The sequence below is a fragment of the Lepus europaeus genome, chromosome 4, assembly GCF_033115175.1.
Source record: "Lepus europaeus isolate LE1 chromosome 4, mLepTim1.pri, whole genome shotgun sequence".
In the NCBI taxonomy this organism is placed as follows: Eukaryota; Metazoa; Chordata; class Mammalia; order Lagomorpha; family Leporidae; genus Lepus; species Lepus europaeus.
Genome location: NC_084830.1, coordinates 35,150,811 through 35,173,908, shown reverse-complemented (window position 1 = coordinate 35,173,908; position 23,098 = coordinate 35,150,811). Strand labels below are relative to the sequence as shown.

General features: G+C 41.1%; 1 protein-coding gene across 4 annotated transcripts in view; it reads right to left on the bottom strand.

Moving 5' to 3' along the window:
* Window positions 1-23,098, bottom strand: part of RSPO2 (R-spondin 2) — a 192,376-nt gene that overhangs the window by 148,844 nt on the left and 20,434 nt on the right. Inside the window, exon 1 of one of the 4 annotated variants that reach the window (XM_062188109.1) lies at window positions 357-372. The exons of 2 other annotated variants lie outside the window; for them this stretch is intronic. The gene's annotated coding sequence lies outside the window, so the exon portion shown is untranslated. Of the gene's footprint in view, window positions 1-123; window positions 142-356; window positions 373-23,098 lie in introns of those variants that run through there. One more of the 4 variants, XM_062188108.1, reaches the window with a different exon arrangement.

The following is a 23,098-nucleotide window of genomic DNA, read 5'->3' as shown; positions in this document are numbered from 1 at the left end:
AAAAACTCAGTTGTTGCTTGTTCATCATGTTTAAAGTAAGACCTTTCTAGAATCACTGGATTATTTTAAGAAAAAGAACAGACTTATAAAATCTTATTGATCACAAGGGAATTGTTAGCTTACTTGTTAAGAAGAAACTCTTGCTCTCTCGTCTCTCTTCTCTCTCTTGCCCACTCTCTCTCTCTCCCCTCTCTCTCCTCTTTCTCTCTTTCTCTTCTTTCCCTCTTCGCCCCTTCCCTCTGGCCTGCTGGGTTTTCCCCAGTAAACCCTTTCCTTAAAAAAAAAAAAAAAAAAAAAAAAAAAAAAAAAAAAAAAAGAAGAAGAAGAAACTCTTGCAACAGAGTTTTATAATTCACCTGTATATTGTGCTTCCCAGACTCTTGTCAATGTGAGGGAGAGAGAAGGGCTGGTTATGCTTAGAGTTGGTGGTGATGTATTGAAACAAAGGCATGGGGGAAGAAAAAAATACAACAGCAAGTTGCACATTCTTTATGCAATTCCATCATATCTGGAAAGCTAAAAACTACAACCCACTGGCAACACCCTTCGCTGAGTCACTGTATTCTTTGTGTGCATTTTTCTAAGAGCAATCAAAACAGTAATTGCAGGACTAACTTTAGAACATGAAATCATTCCATCTGCACTGACATGGAATGTAATATGAAAAGTAATCTCTCATTAAACCAGACACTGTGGTTTACATTGTTTAAAAAGTGCATGGGATCGCTCATTCTCAAGGCATAGATCATAGTGCTCCTTAAGGACAGAAAATTGAGACAAAGTATTAGTTCCTTCCACAAAATACTTTAAAAAAAAAATCACATGAGATTCCAAGTTTTTTCCCTTCCTCATCTGTTCTAACTACATCAGTAATGAAGTGTTCAAGTATGGCTTTAAGATGTCTTTACTAAAGAAGGATCCTCATTCAAATAAACAAGTCATCTAAGAAAGCATTTTTAAGGCAATCTAAAAAATTTACTTGTGGTGGATATCTGATTATAATAAATAATTACTGCTAATTTTGGTAAATGACAACATTGTGGTTAGAGAAAAATACTTTATAGGTAAGTAGTGGAGATAAATACTTATATAGAAGCTTTAAAATGCTTTCACAGAGATGAAGGATAAAGGACAAATGTTGAATCAGAGTGACGGGTATGGGGTATCCTCTGTGGTTTAATTGAAAATTTTCATTAAAAAAGCCTTAAAATTCTGCTTTTGCTCCTTTATTTAGTACACAGAATAACCAATGCAGAGGCCCAATCAAGAAGGTGTAAGGACACAGTAGCATCAAAGTGGAGGAAGATCTTGCTGCACCAATGTTGTGGTCAAAGCAATGTGAAAATCCAATCTGGAAATGGCCAGTCTGCCAAGATACAGACATGAACTCTAGAGAAGATGTGCTGTGTGCATAGAACACTTAATCTCCTGGCAACTTCACATGGCCTATACCAACACAGAAGCAAAGTTGTATGTTTTTCAGGTTTTGACAGAAATCATCAACTTTTCTATGATGGGTTGCTTTGCTGTACGGCCCCCATCATAAGCACAAAATCTTCCCTCAAATAACGGAAATCTGTTGAAAGGTCTCTCCAAGGAAACACATCTTTTAAATCTTGATCTTGAGGGAGAAAAAGAAACTGAGAACAAGGAGACTGGAACCTTTTTCAATAAAATATAATGGAAACAAAAGAGCAAATGGTTACTTAAGTTTCTAGAAACAGCAACTGAAGCTTAGAAACCTATGCATTTTTTCTAGATTATATTGTCTTCAAATTTCTGCCTTCCATAGCTCCTTCTTGGTAGGTACAGGTAATGTACCAAGTAAGTTCAAAGAAAAGACTTGGTAATGGAATATACCATTCTGAAAAATTCACTATTAAGCAGTTTTCTAAAAGACTTATTTATTTGAAGGCAGAGTCAGAGCAAAAGAGAAAGGTCTTCCATCCACTGGTTCATTCCCCAAATGGCCACAACTGTCTGAGCTGAGCTGAAGCCAGGAGCTTCTTGTGGGTCTCCCACGTGGCTTCAGGGGCCCAAGGACTTGGGCCCATCTTTAACTGCTTTCCCAGGTCACAGCAGAGAGCTATATCAGAAGTGGAGCAGCCAGGTCTCAAACCTGCGCCCATCTGGGATGATGGCACTGCAGGCAGTGGCTTTACCCGCTACACCACAGTGCCAGCCCTGGCAATTTCATCATGCAAATACCACATGGTGTACCTACACAAATCTAGATGGTGTGTATAGGTTAGTCACTCAATGTGGCTTCTTGGTACTGGCCTGAGACACATTAAACTAGACATAGAAGGATGCTACCAATGTAACATGGCTTGTCATCTTACTGTCAACTTTTTTTTCATAAGTAGGAGTGCACTCTAACATAAAATGTATAATAAATACAAAAACCATTATGTCATTTATTATGCAACATTATATACTGTATTTAATAGAATTTGCTCTTTTATAGGAATGGCAGTACAGTTCTACACCTCACAATTAACACAAATGTAATACATTGTGATAAGTGACAATGTCACTGATAAAACTTTTAAAAAAAGATTGTCAGAGATAAAAAATTTCTTATTTGAAAGTCAGAGTTACAGAGAGAAAGGAGAGGCAGAGAGAGAGAGAGAGGCAGAGAGAGAGAGGCAGAGAGAGAGAGAGAGGCAGAGAGAGAGAGAGAGGCAGAGAGAGAGAGAGAGGCAGAGAGAGAGAGAGAGAGACAGAGAGAGACAGAGAGGCAGAGAGAGAGAGAGAGAGAGGCAGAGAGAGAGAGAGAGAGAGGCAGAGAGAGAGAGAGAGAGAGGCAGAGAGAGAGAGAGAGAGGCGGGGGGGGGGGGTGTCTTCCATCTGCTGGTTCACTCAATTGACCACAACAGTCAGAGCTGCACCAATCCGTAGCCAGGAACTCCCTCCAGGTCTCCCACATAGATTTAGGAGCCCAAGGACTCGGGCTATCTTGTACTGCTTTCCCAGGCCATAGCAGAGAGCTGGATCAGCAGTGGAGTAGCCGGGACATGAACTGGCTGCCTATGTGGGATGCTGGCCCTGCAGGCGGAGGCTTTACCTGCTATGCCACAGTACCATCTGATATAATCTTATAGGCCCATGTTATAGACAGAGTCTTTCACTGATTGACAGATTATGAGACACATGATTGTATTTCCCATTAAGGTTCAATTATTTTGTGTTTTCTTACCGTGTACAGTCTAACATTTGAGCATGAATTGATAAAAATCATAGACCCAATTAATGGTTTCTTTTCAGCTTGCGATTGCTGGACACAGAATTTAAGTTTGACCCCAGAGAGCTGGTTTCCATTTATCTGGACTGGAGCTGGGCTCTGTATCACTAAATGCCCCCTAGGTTAATCTTACTATTATCAGGATTAGGAATCAAAAATCATAAAAATCACAGTGCAGCTCCTGTGCTGGATAATATAGTTTTCTTGATTTTGCTAAAAATATTCCAATGATAGAGACAGAGGCATCCTGTGAATCCATGTATATCATCCTCCAAGTATTATAAAGTAATTTTTTAAATTTTATATCAAAATCCAAACTATGAAGAGAAAAACTTTGCAAAGTTAACAACTGTCATGGCTTTCATACCACAATAAGCCTTGCTGGTGCTTTGCCATCCCACAGACCTTAGCAAAGCAAACCAAAGCAGCAACAAAAATCCACCTCACAGTGTTCACATCTACAGTGAACGATGCATTCTGCCCCCTCCACAGAACTCCAGCCATCTTTCAGGACACGGTGCCTGTGACATTCTCCTCCATCAAGACCTCCTTCACTCCCAAGTAGAGAAGCTGTAGCACACCACATATCCCTGTGTTGACAGCACTTGTCAGTGCTGGGCTCTCATTACCACTTTCCCCTGCAGATGTAATCCCCAAAGACCATGTGTTATTGCCCTCATTTATCCTCATATCATCTATCTTTATATTACCCTCATCTAACAAGCATTTGATAAATATTTCACTTCATGTCTACTAATTGTTATGTAAATTATTTTCCGTATTTTTAAATGGCTTAAAGTAATCTGGTTATTTAGTCCCCAAGTGTATCCAATAACAAAACTATAAGGTTAGATTCTATGATTTTCCTAATATTTTCATTAATTCTCACTATGCTCTGTATTTTAAGGAAGATCTTAGTGGTTCTTGGTTTTATGCATTAAAGCCATAGCACATTATTAATCTGGCAAATAAATCAGAAGATACAAGTTCTAATACTTCTGCTTTTACTTGTAGTTCCCCTTGGCTTTGTAATAGCAACATTAATTGCCAGCATTTGAGAATGTACCGAATGTCATGCTGATTAATATGCTTAACACATAGTTATTTAATGTGAATTTAAAAAATCTTATGAGGTGCTGTTTTTATTCCAGTTATATTGTGAGCAAAAGTGAAGTACATAGAGTTCTATATCTTGTCCAAAGCCACTTTGCTACTGCGAAGTAAGGCAGAATTCAAACCCGAGCCCAAGTTCACCAGTCTCCACACTAGGCTAGCCCTGCTTTTTTCTCCTCCAAATCAGTCTTACAAGGGTCTAGTGACAGCTGATATCCATCCTTCACAGTGGACTGGATGCTTAACGTCTCCCCCAACCCAAAGTTCTTCAGTTGAAGTCCTGACCCTCAATGTGATGGTGTTAAGGGGTAGAGCCTTCAGGAGATGATCAGGCCATGAGGGTGGAACCCTTTTTAGTAGTATTCGGTCTGTTTTAAGAGGCCAGAAAAGTAGTTGGTTCACTCTGTCTGCCATTTGAGGACACCGTGAGAAGTCAGCTATCTCCAACCCAGAGAGGGGCGTGTCCAGAACCAGGCCACTCTGACCCCTGATCTTGGACTCCTCTGACTCTGGAACTATGAGAAATCAACTGCTGTTGCTTATCATCTTCCCAGTCAAGGATACTTCATTATAACAACTTGAACTAAGACAACTTTTCTAACTATTGATCAAGTAACAAACAGGGGGTTAATTTAAAAAAAAAAAAAACACTATCTATAGCTAAACGACATGGAGCACAAGAAAACAGAAGGTAAGATTGAAAGGCATTAATCATAAGACTATCAACATTAAAATAGCTACTTTAGTAGGCAGCACAAGTATTATAAATACTGAAATTTCCTCTTTTATTCTATTAACTTCTCAATGGAGGGTTACCAGGGAAGGTATCTGGGCTAAATTTTGAAAAGCAGAAAGAAAATAAAGGGAATGAAAAACACTTCAGGCAGGGAGAAAACCCACATGAGCAAAAGGCATAAGGAAGAACACATAAGGTGTGCCTGGGGACATTAAGTGCCACAGTTCAGCTGGAGCACAGAATAAATGCTTGATGGTCTCACAAGATTGAAAATGTAGGTTGGGTCCAGACAAAACAGAACACAAACATGACGCCCAGCATGAAAACTCGCCTACAGCCCCTGAAAGCCTCCCAAAACCTCAGAAAACATGGCATGGCCAAAGAGTTAGAGCAGGAAGACTAATCTGGTCAGACATGTAAAAATTATAGAAAAAAGAGTGATGAATAGGCAGTAAAATCAGGTAAGAGATTTTCGCAATAATCACAACTAAAATATTGACCTCAATAGAGTGTTGGCAAGAGGCAATTTGGCAGAGTAGATTTGATTCATCATGAACCAAAAACTAGCAAGTGTTGGCAACAGATTGAGTGTAGAGATCTTAAAAAGTATTTGAAGATACAGTAAAAATTTCCAACCTGGCGAAGACAACAACAACAAAGCAACAACAAAGTCACTGTTGAGAAGACAGCCCTGTGGAGTTGTCAGTTCTTACATTTGTTCAGCCTTGGCTGAAGGAGGGTGAACAGAGAAGATAAGATTTTAGAACAAGTTAAAAGTTGGCCAAGAAAGCGAAGCATTCCAGCATACAGATGGAAGTGCAGAGCTTGTCTACAGCACGATGTTAAAATTACCCCACAATTTAGGAAGAGAGATCCAAAATACAAACTGAAATCTAGTTTCTTCTTAACGACGTTTTAGGAGTTAAAGAATGGATAAGTGGCAAGAAAGAAGAGTCCTGTGAGACTGATTAAATCTATCACATCCTAAGGTTTGCACAAACAGGTTTACCTGAAATATGGAGGATACCCCAAAACCTGTGAAAGGCAAAGCAGATGGGGCCAGGGGGTAGGCGACAGAACACACAGTTGGGATAACTCATATCTGAGCAAAGTCCAGAACCACAAATGGGACCAGAAGTCCAAGTAAAAGCAACAAGCCCCACTTCACTGGACATAGGAGTGAAGAATAAAATGGGTGAATCCATAAAGTTCAAGAAGAAAGTGGAGTTTGACAACCCAAAAGTACAAGAGTGGTAAGAAAGAGAAAATGTTCATGAGCTGTCAGGGAATATCTCTGATAGTCTCATAAGTGAAGTGACAAGGCTGCTATTTGAGGGATAAGAAATAGCACGGCATAAAGATCAAGATTGTAGAAATCCATCTGGAAGAGTGACTACAGGGGAAATGCAAGAATCCCAAACCTTTTATATACAGGGTCTCCAAGGAGAAGCAAATCCTGTTGGAAGCAAAGATGGCACCCAATAATCACTCAGTGGCATGAGATTGGCATGGTGAAAGGTCAAAGGGGAAGGGGTAAGAAATACGCCAGCCTGGAAAACGACCATGAGTCCTGTCAGAATCCTGAGTCTGCCAGTGCTGATGTTTTTTGTTTTTTGTTTTTTTTTTTTTTTAAATAGAATGAAATCAAGGGACCTGTGATTACAACAAAGCCAAAGAACAAGTTCAGCTAAGGGATGCTAAGTAAGAGGTGAGCACTACAAATCACATCCGAGAGGAGATATGAACTGGAGAAAGCAGGAGTGAAATTATCAAGGATGTAGTCACTTCATTGAGTAATTGCAGAGAAAATGAGACGGAGGAGAGCTCTGAGCCACCCACACAGTACCTAGTGGGGTGGAGTTAAGCGGAATCCCATGAACCACCCATGAAGACGTCAAAGGAGGATTGTGAAGGAAGGTTTTGGGGGACTGTGATGGGTAATAATCTGGGGAAAGCAACTAAACGAAGGCAGTACACTAGAAAGGAGACCATGAAGTAGCAGTAGTAGGAAATAAGGGCCAAGAAAGGGCACAAGGTAATGAGAAGCAGCACTTCCTTTTCCAAGGAAACCTGGAGAAATTAGAGGAGGGTTCTCCACAAAGGGGAATTGCCAAAAAAAGAGGCATTGTTGCCTGTAACCCAGATTTCATTAAGACTCAGTACTGGTGCCTGTGAAAAGCTGACTTAACAAACGATGAGAAGATGGATGGAGTCATCAAGAAATTGAAATAACTTTGTCATTAACATAGGTAGATAACAAAGTGAGCAGCGGGAGGGAGCAAGCAGCAGAGTTCTTGGGGATAGCATAGTGGTAGGTGAGGATAAGCTGTAAGTCTTGAGCAACAGTTATGGCTAACAGATGAAGGAGGCATGGGAGTGGCAGGCTGGCAGGCAGCACAAAACTGGGAAATTGAGGGATCCAAGGCTTTGTTGGAATCTGTCCCAGACTCAGATCCTGGTTCCATCACATGACAGCTGCTCAGCCCACCTCTTTGCTCCCTTAAACCCCTTACCTATAAGCTTTCAAACCCAGTAATAAATACTTGTAAAGCACACAGCTGAATCGCAGTAGGTATGCAAAAACAACAAGTCAAAAATAAATGGTAGCTATTGTTACTAGAGAATAGACACAGAATTGTCTTAGAGTCAGGAAAAGTGAAAACAGCCTCAGGCAGCCAGTGAGGGAGGAAGATAAGAGTAATTACTGAACAGCAAGTGCCTTGATAAATGGGGCTTTTAAACCTTCAGGGTAAGTGTACTCAATTTGTAGTGGGAAGTTTGTTTTGATGAAAATGCTTGCTCTGTTTACATGTAATGTTAATGTCTTACCACTTTAAAACCCTCTTATTTTTTTGGTAGAAAACTCCAGAGAGCCTAAGAGGAAAGCACAGTGAACACTGGTCTGACCATTTAGAGACTTCCATTGTGGTAGCTTTGACTCTGGCAAGGGAAGGACCTCTTTTCATCAGCTTTTCGTCTCTCACAGTGCAAGAAACATTTTGTTCAGACTAAGGAACCAAAGAAAGATTATGAGGCAGGTATTTGGTGTAGCAGTTAAGATGTGACTTGGGATATCTACATCCCATATAGGAGCCTGGGTTTAAGTCCCAGCTCTGCTCCCAATTCCAGCTTCCTGCTAATGTACATCCTGGGAGGTAGCAGGTGATGGCAGAAGGCACTTAGGTCCTTGTCACCCATGTGGGAGACCTGGATTGATTTTTTGGCTCCTGGCTTTGAGCTGACCCAACACTGGCTGTTGTAGACATTTGGGTAATGAAACAGCAGACAGCAGCTCACTCTCTGCTCTGTCCCTCTTTATCCTCCACCTCCCACTTCCCCCTCTCCAGCTGTCTCTACCTGCATGTCTATCTCTCCCTCTATCTACCTATCTACTCCCTGTCTCTATCTCTTCTCTCCTCTCTCATCTCCCATCTGTCTTTTTCAACTTTTTCTCAGTCTCCCCTGGCTGTCCCAGTGTGTCTTTGTATCTGCCTTTCTCCCTCCCTCTCTCACATCTCCCTCCCTCTGGACTCCCTCCACACTTCTCCTCCCCCTCCCTCTCTCCTGCCTAGTGTTTCTCCCTCCTCTGTGTGTCTCATCTAGCTGGTGTATCTCCCACTTGCCTGTGTCTCTCATCCTTCTTCTTGATGTCTCCTTCTCTGCCTGGCTGTTTCCATCTTTCTCCCTCTGCTTCTCCTTCCCTGTCTCTTTTGCTCTTTTTCACATAACAACTTCAGAATATTTCTTCTTATAAATGTGTTTATCTAAAATATCTTCTTACTGTTGCTAAATTGCTACAGGAGAATGATTCATTTGGTTATACTTTTTACTAATATATTTGGGGGAAGAGGGAAGCAGCATCTTGGAAAAACGCCGAACAATAATTTTGGCACCTCTCATTCTAAGGCATACCAACGTTCTCTCATCCCACATTCTGTTGGAAAGAAAATTAGAGATGCCTCCGACACCTTGGCTGAGCCTCACCATTGTGATAGGCAAGAAGCAAAGGAATGCAAAAGTTCTGTAGCCTGGTGTAGCCATTCAGTCTGAGGGCCAAGGACACTCCCGAGAAAAGCTAAATCAAAGAGCCCCTTGTGCTGAAATACTGTTTGGATGATCAAGAATTTTAAGGGATGTTACATGGCTATAGCTGCATTTGAGTTATCAAAATCAAGTTTAAGGGGGAGAAGAAAAATCAGTTGTCCATTGGCAGGGGAGGGTGGCAATCAATCCAAGGCAACATTTTTATTTGTGTATAGATCACAGCCATTTTCAGCACAAAGCCCAACACCTCATAGGTGTGGTGTTCGAGAGACTTCTGCTCTGTGAACACACCTATGAAGGGCTCACTGCTGTGAGGGTTTTGCCACGATTCTAACATGAGCTTACAAGCAGTCACCAAATACCAGTGATTCTATGATCCAGAAAAAAAGCAATACACATTTAAGAAATGATGAAAAAAAATTCTGATTTTAGAAACACTTTATTACAAAGCCCATGTTTAGACACTTGGCAACACAAAACATCCTGAAAACATTAATTCCTGTCTCCCTTTACTATACAACACAATGAAGACTACACAGAAGCATGTGTCACTCACTATGCATAAATACTGAAACTCCAAATACAAAACCTTTTTGGGCAGAGTGGGGGACACAAATGTCTGATCCCCATGTTGCTGTTAGCACAAGGTTGGTTGAACCATGTTCACCTTTTCTAGACATTAAAAGATAGCCATCTTGTCTGTGTGTGTTACACTGATATATACACCCTAAACAGTCAAAGATGCTTCCTACATGAACCTAAGTGAGTTGCAGGAGGAAACATGTGAACAATTTGCTAACTGCTTACTGCATTCGGGCTGCCATCGAGTCGGCACTCCAGGGTAGGTATATGGTTGGAATTAAACTGTGTAATGTAAAACACAGCTACATTTTCAGTCCCTCCTTCCTACCTTTTTCACTGAAGTGAAGGATCCTTGCATCTTGGGTTCACACAAGTCAATATTCCCTAAAATCTGAAACACTTCTTACTGGAAAGGCAAAGGACAAGACAGGCACAGTCAAATGCTAAATGGCCCACTTTTATTCTAACAATGCAAATGATGGCAGTGAGCGCTGGAGTAAGGCTTGCCCTGTACACATTCCTCCAAGTATGGAAACCATTTGTTAATGAGCAGTCATAATTTAGGCCTAGGGCCTTATGAAAAGAAAACATTTATACATTTACACAGCAGTGTAGTAAGGTTTCACAAATGCAGACATAAAATGTGTTATTATCTATCTTGGATTAAAATATCTGGAGTTTGATTGCCTTGTGAAATGTCCAAATCAAGAACAATCACAGATTTTTCTCACAGTACATTACACCAGGAAACACTTAAATACTTTTTAGACTATTCAAATGACTAGAAAGGAGGAAAATTATCTATTCTGTGGTAGACAAAGCCATTAAGATGTAAATGTGAAATGATGTAAAGGGAAAAAAATACAGAGAAATTAAACTAACAATGAAAATGGCCACTGATCATTTTTAAAACAATCTGGGGAAGGAACAATCTGATATCCAGCAATATAAATGTTTTTCTTTGGGTTAAAAATGGATACCTTGAGAAAATAAATAGTATCATTTTCCAAAATAGTAATAATAACTGCTATGTTAACTGCATAGGTGTACTGATGGTCTGAAACACTGCATACTTCAAGTTCATAATTCAAGTCTTACTTGGAATATTGATGTGATTCTGCTTAATGACACATAAAACAGACAAGAATTTAAGTATCTAGCCTATGAATTTCCTATCCCAACACTACTGTTACAGGCAATTCACATTATAGGCCTTTTTATAAGTGAAATAAACCATTCCATTGCACAGGCAAAATGTCCAGAAATGTCATTGAGAAAAGTCTTCATCATTCCAAAAGACAATTGTTGGTTCCAAGTATGGAGAGAAAAAGAAGTCAGAAAAGGTACTCCCTGCTCTCAATGATATAGAGGAGAAAACAGCCAAGACAGGAACTAGAAGCTGCCTTGGGTCACAGCAGAAGACCCACTAAGACATGAGCACCCAGCTTCCTGCCAAGGGCTCACCCCACTAAAGCAAGACTACCTACTGGTAGTAGTTTATCACCTTCCTTCCTGGTAAGTATTACTTATATAACTCAGACATCATCCAGGATATGAACAATTACTCATGCACGTGAAACGTAATCACACACCCAAAAAAATTAAACTTCCAGTTTTACTACAAATATTTAACTGCCAGGATATTAAGGAACTCTGGGAAATCTGTGACTTCATGTCTTGTCAGTGGAAGTGCTACCTTCTGATCCTGATCGTGGCAGAGCTTGCATGCTTTACCCCCTCCTCCTTAGGAGCCCTCAGGAAAATTGTTGTATTTTAATAGGAAAATTAAGAATCATCTGTAAATGGACTCTGGGAATTTCTTGCAAGGTTGGTGGGCAGTGCTTCCACTCCCCGAGTAACCTCCACTCAAAAGGAAGCCTGTGGGCTTCTGTGTTTATAATATTCACCCAAGGTAATGGGCAAGTTAAGAGACTGACACAGTGAACATTTGGGGCGGGGGGGGGGGGGGCAGCACTGTGGTGCAGCAGGTTAAGCTGCCACCTGCAGTGCTGATGGTCCCGAGTCCTGGCTGCTCCACTTCTAATCCAGTGCCCTGCTAATGAGCCTGAAAAAAGCAGAAGATGCTCCAAGTGGTTGGGTCCTGCATCCATGTGGGAGACCCACATGAAGCTCCTGGGTCCTGGTTTCAGCCCAGCCCAGTCCTGGCTATTGCAGACATTTCAGGAGTGAACCAGTGGATGGAATCTCTCTCATATCTGTCCCTCTGTCCCTGTAACTCTGCCATTCAAATAAATAGATAGATCTTTATAAAAAGATTTTTCTTCATTTGTTAAAGAATTTATCTACATACAAAGGTTCTGTTTTTGTGTATTCAAAAAGTACTTATGTAGAAAATTCATGACATAAAATATTTTTAGTACCTAACAAGTATAAGCTACTATGTTGGCACTTTGTAGGTACTGCTATTTAATCTAAACAAGTACTTTAAGGCAACAGGTACTAGAATCCACTTAGGAGATGGAAAAGCTAAGGCCAAAAGAGGTTGAACAACTTGAAGACACACACACACAAACACACACACAAACACACACACAAACACACACACAAACACACACACACAAACACACACACAAACACACACACAAACACACACACAAACACACACACAAACACACACACAAACACACAGCTTAGACGTCAATGCTATCCATTAAGCAACTTGCGCCTCATTATATGGTTCCATCACCTGGGAGAAAAAAAAAAATCAAGGACTTTTAAAAAACAAATCCCAGGAGTACTGGCAAAAGAGAACAGAACCAACCTACCAATGTCCATTCACCTCTATAGCCTTCAGAAGGCTGCACCATAGCATAATAGTTGCCACTAAAAATAAAAGTCACAAAGTAACGGTGCAGTCACAGAAAGTCTATTCAAGTCAGGAAAACAAGGTTTAAAAGCCATACATTTGTTTCATAAAGGTCCAACACTGTCTTCATTTTCCTCTCTCTGGAAGCTTGGCTTCCTAGAGTCACCAGCAGCTGACTTGATTGTTCCTTTGAAACGCTAACATTTAGAAAGAACACAAAATTCTCTTTCCTGATTTTACTCCAAGCTAAGGATTACAAAGCTTTAAAATATTTTTCTAACATGTACATAATTCTATAATCTCAGGGAAAACAGAAACAAAATGTTAGCCCCCTCACTGTTCTACTTTTTCTGCTATGGTTAGTCACCACTAGGAAATTTTCAATATACTCCAAGCCACTTGTGTCTCCAGGACATGTTCTTTACTTGCTGCTTTCTCGAACACAAGTCCCACAGCCTCAGGAAAAGCCTTGTAATAAAAATGAGTTAATTATTATACTTAGGGTTTTTTTTTTTTTGGGGGGGGGCTACAGTATGATGTTCATAGGGTTTTGGACTGAAGGTATAGAAGAGTTAATTTTTTGGAAGCTAATTCTTTTTAATTGAACAATCTTAGTTAATCTAATACAGGCCTGGAACACATTTGCACTATTTTTTACAATTTTTTTTTTTTAGTTTCTCACATTCAATATAGTTCATAGATACACTTCTAACAATAGTGATATTCCATTCCTCCCTCTCTCCCATCCTATTTGAGATAACATTTTTAATTTATATTACAATAAAGGGCTTACATTCCTAACTACTGGCTTTTTAATAGTGCATAATTTTAAGAAGAATTTATGAGAGTAAAATTCATCCTTCTGGATAAATCATCATTTCTTTTACAGAGTCATACTAAATACCACTAAGTTTATCAGTTAAAAAATTAGTAACAGGAGCGGGCACTTGGCATAGCAGTTAAGACACTGCTTGAGACATCTGCATCCCCTATTGCAATGCCCGAGTTCAAGTCCTGGCTTTGCTTCTAATTCCAGTTTCCTGCAAATGTGTATTCTTGCTGACAGCAGGTGATGGCTTGAATATTTGAGTCTCTGCCACCCACATGAGAGATCCAGATTGAGTTCCTAGTTCCCGTTTTCAGCCTGACCCTGCTTTAGCTACTGTGAGCCTTTGGAGAGTGAACCAGTGGCTGGAAGATTTCTCTCAGTCTCAAACAGCAACATGCATCTTTAAAATTGTAGAATAACAATGTAATTTATAACCCATGAACTTTTTGGAGACTCATATCTATTATGAAAAACTATACATGGATTTCAGAAATTTGGGGGATCGTAATAAAACATCTTTTAATTCCATTTTCCATAATTGTTTAAGCACCCTTCTATACAGACTAATAAAGCAAATTAAGCAAGATGTTAATTTTTATTCTAAACTAGATATCTAACTTACTCTTCTTTCTGTGTTTCTGGTGGCTTCCAGTTGAACCAAAATTGAAGGTTCAAAAAAGTTTAAAAAAAAAACACTTTAGAGCAACTCAAAGGGGCCAGTGTTGTAGCATAGCAGGTAAAGCCATTGCCTGCAATTCAGGCACCCCATGTGGATGTTGATTCATGTCCCAGGTACTCCATTTCTGATCCAGCTCCCTGCTAATGTACCTGGGAAAGCAGCAGAGGATGGCCCAAGTGCTTGGAACCCCACCAACCACGTGGGAGACCCAGATTAAGCTCCTGGCTTTGACCTGGCACAGGTCCAAATCATTGTGTCCATCTGGGGAGTGTATCCACAGATGGTATACATTCTAATTCTTTCAGATAAATAAATCTTAAGGAATAACAAAGTAACAAAAGGAAGCAATGTGGCCTTAATAAAATCCCATTTGGAATGAACAAAGAAATGAACAAAGGAAACCACTGTCACTACTGACCGGAAGACTGTCCCACACTCACCACCCTCCACTGTGGTGTGGGAGGGGAAGGCAGCAGGATACACTCTAGGAAGGCCAACAGAGAAACAGATCTACTCTCAAGAGACAGAAGTGTCCGCCAAGGAAAAAATGTTGCTCGACAGCTTTTCCCTGGGTTCCCTTTCACTGACTTGAATCTTGAGATCTCTTATTTGGGAGATTAATTCCAGTGATGGCTACAGCAGCATACCACAAGAAAATCAAGATACAGGGAACCCACTCGCCACCACAAAATCAGAACCACATGCAAGAGCTGATGAATGCTACAGGCTTTTAGCAACGAGCAACATCTTCCCTGTGGCCCCCAGCACCCTTAACCCCACCAACAGCACATTTGGTGACAAAAGGGAAAGCTAATGTGTAGTTTGAAATAGATGGTATAAATGTGGTAGCATAAGTTCATTTAAATGTCAGGATAGGATGCTTATGACTACAAAATAACCCAGACAGCGTACCACAGTTGAGCACGCCAGAAGTAGACTGAGGATGGAAATCAAGACTTCAAATCAGCAGAGTTAAGGTTTGGTATTTGCACTTCCACCAGAAGGGGAGAAAAAAAAATACTGCAAAGAACTTCCTTTTCTTTGATAGTTTGGCTGCTATTTGCAGTGCACAGAAGATGTGAGGAGTAAAAGATGTCAGATAGTTTAAAAGAAATCTTTAAAACACTATCTAGTTCCAAAAAGTCCTGTCAATAAAAATAGCCATGCATAGACACAAATACATGAATGATTTGACAGCAAGGCAAATGACTCAAGGTCTTATCAGAGCTGTGATTTAAGACATTTTGAAAGAACAAGTGCAACATCCAAGGCAGTTCTGAATACCATTCCAGGAAATGAAAAGCAAAGACAGTGAGTCAGTGTTCAGACACAGAAGGGGGGTAACAATCGTACTCAAGTTCATTCTTCTAGCAGGAGGCCCAGAAAGATTCAGACTGTAGTCACAGCGACAGCTGACACCCATCTGGGACACCAGCCCAAGACTCCGGCCTCTTAAGTCAACGTTTTCTACTCAAATAGCCCCACAGAACTCAAATAACATGCACAACCAGGGCTAAGTAAACCTACGTTTCATCAAGTGTTTTCTTTGGGGATTTCCATCCTAGTTCTTTGGTAACTTATACCAAACTAAGCAATGTACATGTTAAAATATTAGTTTGTATATTTTTTAAAAAAAATAAAAATGCTAGGATAAATATTAAAAGGAAAACTTAAGCTTTTTCAGCTGGTGAAGTATTTCTAAAGTGACTCATTTTCACAGTGAAATAAACCTATTTATATAAAGCTAGATCACACAGGAACTAGATCATACGGCAAGCCAGGAAATTGAAAGTATGCTGATTTGAAGTTGTAGATTTACATGTTTTTTAAACTCATTACTGTTTTTTCTTTTATAATAGTTACTTAATATCTACAGAGAATGAGAATCCTCCCATCTGCTAATTTACTCCACAAATGTCATCAGTGGACAGTACTGGGCTGGGCCCAAGCAGGAACCCAGGAACTGGGGACTCAATCCGGGTCTCTCAAGTAGGTGGCAGAGAAATGAATTATTTGAGCAATCACCACTGTCTCCCAGTGCATTAGCAGGAGATAGAACCAGGAATCAATCTCAGGTACTCCAATATGGGACACAGGGGTCTTAACCAGCATCTTCACAGTGAGACCCAACACCAAACCCACACTAGTCTTGAAGTTGCACTTTAAATAGCGACATCTGGAATCTCTCCACATCTTCTGCTCTTCACCAGAAGCAGCAGCTAAAAAGTAGATGTTCCTTTCATCGAGAAATGCAAACTTATCTATGATTTTGCCAGACTTCCAACAGGGATGGATTCCTTAACACCATGATGGAGAGTGCCAGACTAGTTACGCTGTGCCTGACCCCCAATTTTTATGTATTTTAGAAGTACTTTAGTGATTCATTAGAATTAAATACATCTTTAAAAATTGATTCTATTTATTTGAGAGGCAGAGTTACATAAAGAGGAAGAGAGAGAGAGAGGTCTTCCATTCACCAATTCATTCCCCCAGATGGTCACAACGGCTGGAGCTGCACCAGTTTCAAGCTGGGATCTTCTTTTGGGTCTCCTACAAGGGTGCAGGAGCCCAAGCACTTGGGCCATCTTCCTTTGCTTTCCCAGGCCATCAGCAGGGAGCTAGACTGGAAGTGGAGCAGCCAGCACTTGAACCGGAGCCCAGATGGGATGCCGGCACAGCATGCAGAGGCTTAACCCACTACACCACAGCGCCAGCCCTTAAACTGGATTTTAAGAGGTTACTATTTAGGGGAATCTTTCCAAATCATGAACAGACTTTTTGTTGTTTTTACACACTTGGTGTGGGGAACAAATATGAGCAAGAAAATATCTATGATAAGTGGAAAATTTAATTTGCAGCAGCTAAAGGTCTTTACACACTTGCTCTGTGCCAGACACTGCTTCCAGGTCTTGACATGGAGCATCTAGTTAATTCTCAACAAAATTATCAGCTAGGTAACACCATTACTCCAATTTTACAAATAGCAAAACTGAGGCACAGATACAAAATCATCTGACCAACAGTATACAGTAATTAAGAGATGGAAAAAATCTGGACCAAATAACAAATACTATATATTTTTACAGATACTGTTGTGACCATTTAATCTAAAAGTTTTAAATAAGCAGGATTTCTAGTCAAAAAGTACCCCCCATACACACACACACACACACCCTCCACACATTGCAGTTACTTGTTAGGACTAAAATAGGTAGAGCTTTACCAGTGATTTTGGGATGTAAGATGAAAAAAAGCAATCAGAATGTTTGCATTCTAGGTCTTACCTAGGGTTCTAAGCATATATACTTGATTTTCTAACCGATCATAAACCTGGGCCATCTGCTGCCACAACATATCCTGTTGGGGCTTGCAGTGCAGGGGTGGGTGGCCTATAGGTGCAAAAGGCATTCAGAAACTTGGGTAGCAGAGGGCAACACACTATCCTTCCTTTATGGCCAGAATCTCTAGACTTCCACCAATTAAAAATAGATTCCCTTCTTAAAATGCTGCAAATCTTTACCCTGGATCCAAAATCTTTCTCACTGTGGCAGGCATTGGAGCTCAGTAGGTTAAGCCACTGCTTCAGGATTTCTGCATCCCCATAAGAGGGCCCACTCCAGTCCCAGCTACTCCACTTCCGATCCAGCTTCCCGATAATGCACATGAGAGGCAGACTATAGTCCAACTACTTGAGTCCCTGCCACCATGTGGGAGACTCAGATGGAGTTCCTGGCTCCTGGCTTTGGCCTAGTCCAGCCACAGGTATAGAGGTCATTTGGGAAAGTGAAACAGCAGGTTATAGATATCTCCCTTTCCCATTCCCTCATCACAGCCTCTCAAATCTTTAAAGAACCTTCTCATCACCAGCAGTACATCTCCACATACTGCTCTTTTTAGAGCCCAAAGGAATTTCTAGAAAGCAGGCCACCAACTCTAACCCCAAATGATGTTTCTATCACTAGGTAAGCAAAGTTACAATCTCTTGAACATCAAGGAACTTCACTACATGAATAAGACATTACCTTCCTGTTTTCTCAACTAATATTCTTAAATGTTCAAGGATATTAGATAATATCAATAAGAAATACAAGGGAGAAATTCAATATTTTCTAGCTATAGGCACCCACCCATTAAGATCTGGCATATCCAACATGGGAAGCAGACTCGTAGAATGACAATCTCTTTAAGTAGCATTCTGACCTCAGAATCAGCCCTTAAGGCATTCCAGTCTGGCTGGAAAGTCCAAGGGGAGCATTTCAGGCATGGAAAGTCAGGACATTGCGGGGGAAAAATATCCTACATAAAGGACCCTTGTAGGTGAAACCCCTGTGGAAAGAAGTGGCCACCACAGGAGGAGGTATTTTTCTCTGAAGGGAGGAGAGAACTTCCACCTTGCTTATGTCCTTGCCCAAATACTGATGGAGTTTGTGGATTCAAAAGGCTTTCGTAGCATTGGCAGCTCATGTCAAGAGCCTCTGGTGATCACTGGAGTCATACATAAGAGTGTCATTTGTTAAATAAACAAGAGTCACTGTGCACTAACTTCCTATGCAGTACCTCTGTCCACAAAGAGTCATGAGACTTACAGTAACACTTGTTCAAGAATCACTTCCTTTAGTGTATTTAAAGAAGGGTATTATTATATCTCATAAGTTATAGTCACGTCTAAGAGCTCACAAAAGATGTATTGTCCTTGATTTCTTCTTTAAAGACAATTAAGTTTCAAAAATGAAAGAAAGAGGGAAACAAGCAAAAAACACATTCAAGAAGCAGTAACAGGCTGGCACCGCAGCTCACTAGGCTAATCCTCCACCTGTGGTGCCAGCACTCGGGGTTCTAGTCCCAGTTGGGGCGTCAATTCTATCCCAGTTGCTCCTCTTCCAGTCCAGCTCTCTGCTGTGGCTCTGGAGGGCAGTGGAGAATGGCCCAAGTGCTTGGGTCCCTGCACCTGCATGGGAGACCAGGAGGAAGCACCTGGCTTCTGGCTTAGCATTGGCGCAGCACACTGGCTGTAGTGGCCATTTTGGGGGTGAACCAAGGGAAGGAAGACCTTTCTCTAACTCTGCCTTTCAAAAAAAAAAAAAAGCAGCAGCAGCAACAAAGAACAGCCCTTGTTTTGACTGTTGAGGGACAGTTTTCTTAGTTTTTTCACTCCATTCTTTTTTCTTTGTTGCTTCCAGTTTCCTTTTCTATCTCAGAAAAAACTGGGGCGGAGGAGTGGATGGGAGAAGTGGGAGAAGTGGGAAGAATTACTATGTTCCTAATGTTGTATTTACAAGATACATACAAAAAATAAATAAAAAAGATCTGGCATAGCCTAATCTATGAATCATTATTAAATCCTACATTTTGGTGTGAAATTAGTATGCTGTGCCTTTGTGATGTTTCGAAAATATTTTCAGTTAAAATGGTCAGAACCATCTGGTAAACATGGAATACTGTATGCTTAAGAGTTAGCTCACATTCCTATTTTCATGGAATCTTTTCCTAGAGGATTACTACTCATATAGAGCTCCTTCCCCTCTGAACCAGAAGATCTTCCCTACCTGAACCATTTTTTGGCATTCCATTTTGAATTGTTTATATTTTGGAATGGCACTGCTCATTTGTTTGCTGGAAAAAGGTCTTGGATGTTCACAACGAACTAAGCAGTGTACTGGGCACTGACAATCCAGTATGAACAAGGCATTCACCCTTCAGTAGCTCAGGCTCAAGAAACTGGTGGGATTAAGGAGCCTGTATTGGTAAGGGCAAGCAACACTAGCCTCTGAGACAAAGAAACCTCGGCATCTCACTGACTTAAACAAGTTTGTTTCTTGCCTTCAGAGGGCCCAGTACAGACACACAAAAGGATGACAAGGTCATCAGGTGTCAAGAGGTTGACTCATTAGGCTCAAAAGGCTATGGTCTGTACAACAACTGGACAGACACTTGAAGAGACTCTTTCCCATTGGAGGTTTACTGGGGCCAGGAATAGAAGATCCATCACTTCTACCCACATTTTCCTAATCCAGAGGCTGGGGATATCATCTAACTACAAGATAAAGAGGCAAAAAATGTATTTTAATGAATACACAGAAAATTTGACTGTTTAATACATAGGTGCCAGCATTGTAGAGCAGTGGGTTAAGCCACCACCTACAACAATGATATACAATATGGGCACCAATTAGAGTCTCAGCTGCTCTACTTCCAGTACAGCTCCCTGCTAATGTACCTGGAAAAGCAGAAGATGACAAGTGCCTGGGCCCTGCCACCGATGTGGGAAACCCAGGTGGAGTTCCAGGCTCCTAGCTTCAGCCTCACCCAGCCCTAGCCATTATGACTATTTGGAGGGTGAACCAGCAGATGGCAAACTGCTCACTTGCTCCCTAACTCTGCTTTTCAAATAAATAAATCTTTAAAAATAACATCTCTAACAAGAAATTTACAGTTCTGCCTGCAATGTTGCTGACCCTACTTAGCTGTCCCCTCAGCTGCAGTGGTCACTTTTGAAGTTGGGCTGAGTGAAGGGCTTTTCAGCTTAGAGCCAATAAGATCTGTGGCTCTGACCTGGGCATACTTCGACTCCAGGGCAGGTCCATTTCCAGTGATCCAACTCTTGGCAGAGCTGCCAGGGCTCTTCACAAGCTGACTTCTGCTGAAGCCCAGGCTTACCACTTTGAAAGCCACTGCAGTGGACTGTAAATTTCTTGTTAGAGATGCCCCCTGCCTTTCCCTGGCCAGCTCTCCTCCTAGGCCAGCCAAGTAATGAAAAGTCAACAGAGTACCTTCCCCTAGGAGGTTCACACCTCCCTTAGGATGTACCCCACGTGAAGAGATAGATAGGTCTGGGCCTCTTAACTTACAAGGCCTAAAGCCCAACAGATTATTATCAAGCCCCTTCTGTCAGGTTCTATTTGCCTCTCAATCAGAAAACTTAATTGTAGCTTAGACAGCACCTTTCTTAGCTCCTCTAATAATGACTCTGTCCTTTGTTCTAGACCCTGTCTAGCGTACTTGGGCCTCATTCCTTTGTAATCATAACCTCTACTCTACCACCAATGGCTCTACTCCCAACCTGTGTGTACTGATGGTCCTCTTCCCCACTTAATGCTGTATAATTATTCAAACCTGGTAAATGCCACTCTTAGGATCATTGGTTACTATCCTCACCCTGTCTTTTATGACCTTGTCTAAATATGATCAGAGTCAGCGAACTTGGAAGGCTTCCATAGCCTTGGCAACTCATGACGACAGCCTAGGGTGGTTACTGGCGCCATAAACTAGAGTGTCAATTTGTTGGGTCAACAACAGGAGCCACTGTGCACTTGCTCCTCATGTGGGATCTCTGTCCTTAATGTGCTGTACATTTTAATTTAATGCTATAACTAGTACTCAAACAGTATGTTTCACTTTGTGTTGCTATGTGGGTGCAAACTGTTAAAATCTTTATACTAAACTGATCTCCTGTATATAAAGAGAATTGAAAATGAATCTTGATGCGAATGGAGGGGGAGAGGGAGCGGGAGAGGGGAGGGTTGCGGGTGGGAGGGAAGTTATGGGAGGGGGAAGCCATTGTAATCCATAAGGTGTACACTGGAAATTTATTTTTTTTAACTTTTATTTAATGAATATAACATCTCTAATCTCAGATCTAAATGAGGCTTTCAGAGTACAACATTCAAGGGGGCTCTGACTCTCAGACATAGGTAAGCACACACTTTCCATTTTGTATAGGGTCCCCTCTTGCCTCACCTTAGACCTACCCTATTAATTTACTATTACAAAGAGAAAAAAAAAAATGATCGGATAGGAGGGAGGGAAAAGGAGGAAACATGTGCTGCCCAAAACACAGTGAGCAGGAAATGACCTAGTTATGCAAAGGGAGGGAAAAGAGCTTTCTAGACAGAGTCAACAGCACATGCAAAGGTCCAGGGAAAGTTACAAATTTTGAGTTTTTGTGAAACAGGAAGAGGCCCTTCGGCTGAGACCATCAAAGGAAAAGCAACCAGTGTCTAGGTCACACTGTGTCTTCAGACTGGGAAAGAGTTGGGTTTAATCTGGGGTAAAGTGGAAACCAAATGCTTACTCACATTTTATAAGCAATGGCTCTAGCCGCCCTGTGGAGAATGGATCACAGAGGATCAGCAGGATGGGAACTAATGTGATTTTGGAAGGAGAAGTTGACAGCCTAACCTATCCAATGGCAGCAGACAGAGAAAAGGAATGCAAAATATAGCGGAGACAGGGTGTAGAAATAATAGATATTGGGGCTGGCATTGTAGTGTAGCAAGTTAAGCCACCACCTACAGTGCCGGCAACCCATATGGGTGCTGGTTCAACTCCTGGCTGCTGTACTTCTCATCCAGCTCCCTGCTAATGCACCTGGGAAAGCAGTGGAAGATGTCCTAAGTCCTTGGGCCCCTGCACCCACATGGAAAACCAGGTTGAAGCTCCTGGCTTCAGCCTGGCACAGCTCTGGCTGCTGCAGCCATTTGAGGAGTAAATGAGTAGACAGAAGATCTGTCCCTCTTTATCTCCCTGTAATTCTGCCTTCCAAAAGAATATTTTTTAAATATAAGTATTTGTTGAGAAAATAAGCAATCAAGATTTAAGCAACTGAGAAACTATTAACGCTATTTAGATCCAGGAAAAAAGAGGGTCTCAACTCCCTATTTAAACAGCGAGCTCATTAAGGGTAAGAGCCATGCTGCTTTTCATTCAACAGAAACTCTAACAATGTTAAATCAAAAAAAAAAGAAAAATTATTGATGATTCAAGGTAATAAGCCCAGCTTCTCCCAACTGTAGAATTAGTATCAATATTCTAGAAAACAATTGGCAAAAGAGCTTCACATTCCAACTTTGATAGTTAAGAGTGTGGCTGGACCAGAATGCCTACATTGAAATTCTAGCTCTAACACTTACTAGTTCTGTGACCTGGGGCAAATTGTCCACTCTCTTGTGTCTCAGATTCCTTCTCAGATTCCTTGCCTATAAAATGGGGGTGGGGAAGGAGGGGGCTGGGAAGAGGTCTATCTCACAAGATCATTTGAGGATTAA